This window comes from Zalophus californianus, chromosome 17, assembly GCF_009762305.2.
Source record: "Zalophus californianus isolate mZalCal1 chromosome 17, mZalCal1.pri.v2, whole genome shotgun sequence".
NCBI lineage: Eukaryota > Metazoa > Chordata > Mammalia > Carnivora > Otariidae > Zalophus > Zalophus californianus.
The window spans coordinates 59,331,958-59,340,710 of record NC_045611.1 but is presented as its reverse complement, the minus strand read 5'-3'; the positions used below and the strand labels follow the sequence as shown (position 1 = coordinate 59,340,710).

Here is an 8,753-nt window from a genome sequence, read left to right as displayed (position 1 = left end):
TTCCCAAAGAGACCTCTTTCTTGCCTGTATATTCAGTGATCATGTCCAAATCACAAAGCAACACTATTTATTCATTTAATATTTCTTCATATTTTAAGATTATTCAAATCCTTTAGAAATCTGACATCTATCGCAAATGGAGAAAAACTTATTACATTGTTTTGTTTTGTGATAGTGGCTACAGCATTCTGAGGCAGAGTGCATGTACAAAAGAGTCATCTAAACACCATTGTCTCATCTCCTTGCTGAGGAGGGATTACTGTTTCTTCAAGTGATTGCTGGGACTGTTGTGCATGAGGAATTGATGATATATCTGAAAAAAAATTGTGAAATGCAAAATTCAGAGAGCTATTAATAATGATTATGTAATTATTCAAAGATAGTGGTAGAAATAGCTCTGGAGAAATATCAGTGGAGGGTGAAAAAGGTAAGACATCAGATAATTTTTAACAGGACACACTTAAGTCTGAGAAGAAACAAGAGTTAAGCTGGAGCTCCTGGATGACTCAGTAAAGCATGTGGCTCTTGATTTTGGTTTGTGAGTTTGAGCCCCATGTTGGACCTAGAGTTTACTAAAAAAAAGAGAGAGAGAGAGAGTTAGGCTGAGTCCAATCTTTTTTTTTTTTTTACATTTTAAGTGTCTTTTAATTTTATATGTCAATTGTATTTCAATAAAGCCATAAAAATATTTGAGGGAACACAAATATTCATTCCATAACACCAATGTTTCTTTCTTTTTCAAAAATAGGGAAAGCTTCACAAATTTGCATGCCATCCTTGCGCAGGGGCCATGCTAATCTTCTCTGTATCGTTCCAATTTTAGTATATGTGCTGCCAAAGTGAGCACAAGTCCAATCTTTTTTTTAAAGATTTATTTATTTATTTGTCAGAGAGACAGAGAGCAGGGGGAGAAGCAGGCAGAGGGAGAAGAAGGCTCCCCACTGAGCAGAGAGCCCCATGTGGGACTCAATCCCAAGACCCTGAGATCATGATCTGAGCCCAAGGCAGCTGCTTAACTGACTGAGCCACCCAGGCGTCCCCAAGCTGAGTCTAATCTTGGCATTGTGATTCTTTTTAATCAATTTCATCCTAGTGGATTTGTAGACTTTCTCATTGTAGTTTTAACTTATAATTTCATAATGACTAGTGTTCTATAACTTTTCTAGGCCTAATGACCATTAAAAATGTTCTTTAATGAAGGTTTTGCTCAAATATGTTGTCTGTTATTTTTTGTATTTTTCTCATTGATTTCTATGATTTTTTAAAAAGATTTTGTATTTATTCATTTGAGAGACAGCACAAGCAGGGGGAGAGGCAGACAGAGAGGGAGAAGCAGACTTCCCACTGAGCTGGGAGTCCGACGTGGGGCTCAATCCCAGGACCTGAGATCATGACCTGAGCCAAAGGCAGATGCTTAACCATCTGAGCCAGGCAGATGCTCTATGATTTCTTTTATATATAGTCCTTCAGTTAGATGTTCACAAATTTGTTTCTACCATTCTGTTACATTTTTTTTTAAAGATTTTATTTATTTATTTGACAGAGAGAGACACAGCGAGAGAGGGAACACAAGCAGGGGGAGTGCGAGAGGGAGAAGCAGGCTTCCCGCAGATCATGACCTGAGCCGAAGGCAGATGCTTAACGACTGAGCCACCCAGGTGCCCCCCCATGTTACAATTTTTAATAAGCATCTTTTGAGTTATTCCAATGTTTTTAGGGTCATCTTTACTTTTTTTTTTAAAGATTTTATTTATTTATTTGAGAGAGAGAGAGAATGAGAGATAGAAAGCATGAGAGGGAAGAGGGTCAGAGGGAGAAGCAGACTCCCTGCTGAGCAGGGAGCCCAATGGGGGACTCGATCCCGGGACTCCAGGATCATGACCTGAGCCGAAGGCAGTGCTTAACCAACTGAGCCACCCAGGCGCCCGTAGGGTCATCTTTACTTTTACTAGCAATTCTTCAATACTCCAATGTCTTAGTTAAGACATCCTTTTATTAAATTTTCCCAATTCAATTTAATGTGGAGGTTCTTTCTCCTGACTGATTCCTAACTAATAATGGATTAGTTCTGGCAGTAGCCCTAGTAGATAAACCCCTATGGATGGGATTTGGGAATTGATTTGACCAAGCCCTTGGGCTTGAATGAAGTGCTGAACACCTAGCCAATAGGAAATGGGATGCTTATGACCCATGGTATGCATAGACATCATAATGAATCCATTACCTAGGGTCGATTATGATGAAGTGGCAACTGCAGTACATGCCTGGGACCAAGTGGGTGCTGCAATGAGTATTAAGGCAGTGATGGTGACTACAAGGAGTTTGGGCTGGGAAGGATTCGAATTTACATTATTGCTTACAAAGTGAAAATGGTAAGCTCAAAAATGTTATCTCTCAGCTGAAGTCTCCATATGAGAAAGAGATTCTATGATAGCCCTAAAAGAAACTCTGTAGCTGCAGGATTCCTATTGCTGAAAATCAAAGCATTAAATCTATAACTTGCTGAGTTACAATGACTGTTGAATACACAATCTCACAGTGTTTCTCATGTGAAAGGGTGTTGGTTCATAAAGGGGGATTCTGAATGCTGGAGTGGGGTCATCTCGTTGGATACAAAGAAACTGACAATCTGGATTCTAAGTTAACCTGAGTCTCTCTTACCAGGTGTCTGAAGAGACTAGCCTTCTGCTAATACCCCCTGGGGCAGATGGTCTATAAAGGAATGCTAATTTTCTACAAGACTCATCACAACAACCTAAAACTAGTATCAACTCAGCATGATTCAAGGAAATAAGAGGAAATAATGGCTGGATAAAAAAGAGACCCCTCACAGACCCCAAACCTGCAACCCTCTCGACCTGGCTGCCCATTGCTTTGGGTCATGAAAACAGCGCCTCCACAAGCTCAGCACAGCTACCAAGTTCTCCTTAAGATAGGAGGAAGCTAAACCTGAGCTCTCTGAGCTCTCTGGTGTCCACCTGCCGGGGGGGAGGTGTTCTCTGTCCTCAGTCCCTTGCCAGATGCCATGGTGCTGGAGAAGGTCACCTCTCTCCCAGACACCTTGGCTATCCAGGGAGCACCTTTGGATTAACTGAGCAAAAAGTAATGGGAGTTTGTAGATGTAGGAAAGGCACTGCCAGCCATCATATATGGTGGGGCTCAGTGAAATGTTGCTGCTTTCTACCCCTAAGCTAGAAAAAAACCTTGGCCAAATATCAGGTAGTCGTCTTAGGACTGGATACTCTGGTCAACAAATGATGCTATCTTACATATATTGTAAACTATTGGGCCATTACCTAAAAATTGTCCATTCAGGGTAAAGAACTTTGGGACCATCTTACTTCACAGACACCCAAAATATAAATAAAAATCACCACATTACAAGACCTTCCAAGGACACTCCTTATTCCCTTGGGAGTTACAGACATGACTGATAGTAACTAATGCCACAGATTTTAACACAATCGGTCGAATGCCCATTTTCTAGGAATATGTCTCCTCCACAAAAAGTTACAAACTCAAGGGACACTGAGGAATTTCAGCTAACTCAGAATACCACGAAGGTAAGGAAAGGAAAGGAAAGCAGGGCTACACATAGGATAATGAGGGACAGGATTTAGCAGGATTCACTGAGGAAACGTTAGGCTTATCATAAATTACCCAATGCCAGAGTTCCTAAGTGGACCCTGCAATACTGTTTATACAGAGGGCAAAAAAGAAAGAAAATTCTGGTCCACTAATGGCTTTCTTTCCATACTTGTTACGAACAGGCTTCCTAATTCAATTTAGACTCCAAGTTGACTGCCTGAAAGATTATTCAGGTAGGGTATCTTAGGTAGATCCATCAGTTGCTAGAATGTCAGCGATACTCTGTGTCTTCAAGTATGTGAAATACAAATTAAAAATAAGAGGCTTAATTCTCCCTGTTGAAAATGGGGAGAGACACTCCCCCTCCATTTTGTCACAGCATTTAGCTTAGAGGACTTGCAAACTCTTCCTTATCTCTTTAAAGCATCTCTTTAAAGACTATACAGGCCTTTTGCCAGTTGGGCTTCTTTTTCCCCCAGATTCAGGACCCAGGATTGTCTTTCATCAGCAAATGGGAGCCGACTTCTTTAAGATGAAAGATCTTGGGTGCCTAGCTGGCTCAGTGGGTAGAGTGTGCGACTCTTGATCTTGAGGTCATGAGTTTTTGCCCGATGTTGGGTGTGGAGCCTACTTTAAAAAAAATGGAAAGATCTTGAGAGCCATCATTTTGAAATGCTGACATCAAGGGAGATAGCAGGTTTATCTTTCGGCTCCTATGGGAGGATAGGAACCTAACTTTGGTGAGTGCCTTGTTTTCAAAAATACTACTTCCTGTCATACAGATAAAAGAAGTTTATTTTACCTCTGGATAAGCTCAATAAACTAACATACATGATTGCTCCAAACAAGGTAAAGTTAGGATAAACTATGTGTGACAAATGATGCTGTCAAGTGACTTTACTTGAGGACTAGTTCTGTTTATCTGAAAACGTGTATGTAATGGGTTCTGTCCGCCTGTCTGTGTAACAGTGATTTTTTTCCCCATGTCTTTGCAATTTCTTAGCTGATTCTTTTTAAGGAAAGAGTTTATTTATTTATTTGTTTATTTATTTATTTATTTATTTGAGAGAGAGAAAGAGAGCTCCAGCTGGGGGAGGGGCAAGGAAGAGAATCTCAAGCAGACTCCATGCTGACTGCTGAGTCCGACACAGGATCAATCTCAAATCCTAAGATAATTACCTGAGCTGAAATCAAGAGTTTGAATGCTTAACCGACTGAGTCACCCAGGCGCCCCTCTTAGTTGATTTCTTGTGGTGCACATCACAGTCTGGCCTTTTTTTTTTTTTTTAAAGATTTTATTTATTTATTTGACAGAGAGAGACACAGCGAGAGAGGGAACACAAGCAGGGGGAGTGGGAGAGGGAGAAGCAGGCTGCCCGTGGAGCAGGGAGCCCGATGCGGGGCTCGATCCCAGGACCCTGGGATCATGACCTGAGCCGAAGGCAGACGCTTAACGACTGAGCCACCCAGGCGCCCCTTAGTCTGGCTTAATACTTATTCAATAATGTGGTATAAGAAGAAATATATTTGGTCTTGGTCCTCTGTGCCCTGTTCTGGCACAAAGCGCCTACAACCCCTGTTATCTCCTGAGTGATAGGAGTATCTTGTGTCATTCATAAAGAGCCCCCTTTTGAGCATACCTGAATTTATGATAAAGAAGTGTGTTAGGGTGAGGGCCCTAAATAGAATCAGGATGGGGAGTGGTCATCAGAAACACTGGGGTTAGAGGGGCGCCTGGGTGGCTTAGTCGTTAAGTGTCTGCCTTCAGCTCAGGTCATGATCCCAGGGTCCTGGGATCGAGCCCCACATCAGGCTCCCTGCTTGGTGGGAAGCCTGCTTCTCCTTTTCCCACTCCCCCTGCTTATGTTCCTGCTCTCACTATCTCTGTCAAATAAATAAATAAAATATTTAAAAAATTAAAAAAAAAAGAAACACTGGGGTTAGAGGCTTGGAACTTGCAGCCCCATCCACTACCTTCCAGGAAGGGGCTGGAGCTGGAGATTAAAGCTCTATAAAAACTCCTGAACAAGGACAACTGAGGAGCCTCCAGATCTGTAAACATGCCTGGGGGTGGTACACCAAAGTTCCATGAGGACAGAGGCCCCTGCACTGGAGACCCTTCTGCACCTCACCCCATGTACTTCTTCATCTGCCTGTAAACATACTCCCCAGGGTTCTGTGAGCCACCCCTGCAAGATAATCAAATGAGAGGAGGGGTCGGGAGAACCTCTGATTTACAGCCAGTTAGTCTGAAGCACAGGTGACCACCTGGATTTGTGACTGGCATCTGAAGGGGACAGTCATCCTATGGGACTGAGCCCTTAACCTGTGCGATATGATGCTATCTCCAGGTGGATAGAGGCAGATGGAGTGTGGAGAGGATGATTGTTTTACGTCCCCAACAGTCCCCACCACACACGCCTGCAGGCACAAACCTCATCACCCATCTCCTCACTAGCTAGTGTGCAGGATTATGGGTGAGGGTGATCAGTTGGACAGTGTCAGAGACTCAATAAGCAGCACCCAGGACATAGCAATCTCCTAATGAACAAAGGCCTCAGCAACGTCAACAAATAATCACAAGGCAAGTGAGACCTGTGGGTTAACAGGCATTTGAGACAGCTACTGTAGGGCGTCAGGATACATTCTGGATCCTAATTGTAATACATATGGCTTAAGAAACATTTTTTTAAAAAGATTTTATTTATTTATTTGACAGAGAGAGACACAGTGAGAGAGGGAACACACGCAGGGGGAGTGGGAGAGGGAGAAGCGGGCCTCCCACCGAGCAGGGAGCCCGACGCTGGGCTCGATCCCAGGACCCTGGGATCATGACCTGAGCCGAAGGCAGATGCTTAACGACTGAGCCACCCAGGCACCCCAAGAAACAACATTTTTGAGTTAAATTGATAAAATGGAGCATAATGACATTCTGTCATATTTAAAAATATGTTGGTTGATGGCTATTGGGGTTATGAAGTAGCCCTTACATTTCAAAAATTTATCTTCAGTAAATTCTTATGCATTAAGTATAATGTCTGACTAAATAACCTACTAGTATATGTGAGGACAGATCAAACAAGAATGGCTATGAAAAATAACAGTGGAAGACTGGAGAAGTCTTGACCTTGCTTCATTAACACAGTGTTTTCCTTTCTTGTATATGTTTGCAAATAGCTAGGAGAAGTGATAGAATGTGCCTTGGGTTTCTTCAGGCAGCTATACCAAAGTACCACAGACTGGGTAGGTTATACACAACAAAAATGTGCTTCTCACATTCCTGGAGACTGCATGCTGGAGATCAGGGGACCAGTGTGCTCAGGTGAGGGCCATGTTTGGGGTGCTGATTTGTTGCATCCTCAACATGGTGGAAGGGGTTGTGATCTCTCTGCAACCTCTTTTATGATGAGGACATTAATCCCATTCATGAGCGCTCCACCTTATAACTTAAGCACCTCCCAAGGGCTCCACCTCTTAATACCATCACCTTTGTGGGTTAGGATTTCAACATATGAATTTTGGGGGAACTCAAAGATTCAGACCCATAGCAGTGTCATTATGTCAGTAATTTTATTTAATCTTTAATCTCTACACCCAATATGGGGCTCAGACTCATGACCCCAAGATGAAGAGTCACACACTCCACTGACTGAGCCAGCCAGGCACCCCAGTAATTTTATTTTTTGAGAAGGCTGAAATAAAAAGGAGAAGAAGGTACTTCTGGTGTCAGTTCAACATGTAAGAAACTGGAAGTCGCCACTCCATTCTAACAAGGAAAAAACTGAACAAGCTGAAAAAAGAATTCTTAGATTCCAAAAAGAAGTGTGGTCACAGGGAAAACCACTGTCCCCTAACTGACACCAGCAAATACAGAGAATCACAACGTACTGAAGCAGAAACACACATGTGGAAACCGGTGGGAGCCAGTGCCGGAGTGGGGAAACGGAACTGTATGTCACAAATTGCTGAAGTTTCAGTGGGGACAAATTTGAGAGATAAAAACTCCAGGGGAACCCAGTCCTATGGAGAGCTCCCACACATTTGTGGAGTTTTATCTCCTAGAGGTCTACCTGGTTCTCACAGTGAATATCCCGTGATATTCTGTGATATCCTGTGACAGGAGAAAAATCTGTTATGCTTCCAAAGGGGAAAAGAAACCTCTTCTTCTTTTTTAAATGTTATCTGTTTTTTATTTTATTTTATTTTATTTTAAGTAAGGTCTCTGTCCCACATGGGGCTTGAACTCACAACCCTGAGATTAAGAGCCTCATGCTCTACTGACTGAGCCAGCCAGACTCTCCAAAAGAAACCATTTTCAAATACACCAAAGCACTGTTCTCTAGAAAGTCTCCCTGCAGCAAACATTATTTGTTTTGATTTTGGGCAAATTAATGCTCAGAAACTGAGTTTCTCTTTGCCAGCAATTTATTTCACATAAGTTCATAGTGGGAATTTCACAAGCTAATAGCATACAAGATAATTTCTTTTTTTTTTTTTTTTTTTTAAAGATTTTATTTATTTATTTGAGAGAGAGAGAATGAGAGATAGAGAGCACGAGAGGGAAGAGGGTCAGAGGGAGAAGCAGACTCCCTGCCGAGCAGGGAGCCCGATGTGGGACTCGATCCCGGGACTCCAGGATCATGACCTGAGCCGAAGGCAGTCGCTTAACCGACTGAGCCACCCAGGCGCCCCAAGATAATTTCTTAATAAGCCAATAAAGAAAATAACATCCAAATCAATGATAGATTAATCATACTATTGTAGCAGGCATAAGAAGATGAAACGAATGAAGTCTAAATTTAGCTAAGGCAAAACTTTTTTTGAGTTGGTACTCTGCAGAGACCGTTTAGCCAACCCATAGCTGATGTCCAACTGCCAGCCCAAAAGAAACAGTCTCCTGTTGCCAGAACAAGTTCCTAGGGTATGATGATGCCAGTCTCAATGTGCAAGAGGATCTCCTTCTGGGCCAGTGCAGGATTCCCCACTGCTGGTAGAAGAGTTGCCTTTACAACGGCAGGAGTTAATGCCCTAAGGTGTTTGGAGAGCTATTTAGATAAGCAAAGGGTTGCTTGCCCAGACCCAACACTCTTGGATGGTCCTCACCAGCTCTCAGTAGCTTTGGTCTAAATGCCCCTTTACCATACTTGCTTCTTCATATGTTTTTG

At 42.5% G+C, this 8,753-nt stretch overlaps 1 non-coding gene across 1 annotated transcript; it reads right to left on the bottom strand.

Annotated features, from left to right (window-relative positions):
• Positions 1-740: 740 nt before the first annotated feature.
• On the bottom strand, positions 741-847 carry LOC113936809. Its single transcript, XR_003524372.1, has one exon. It is a non-coding gene; the product is annotated as a U6 spliceosomal RNA (small nuclear RNA).
• Positions 848-8,753: the final 7,906 nt, after the last annotated feature.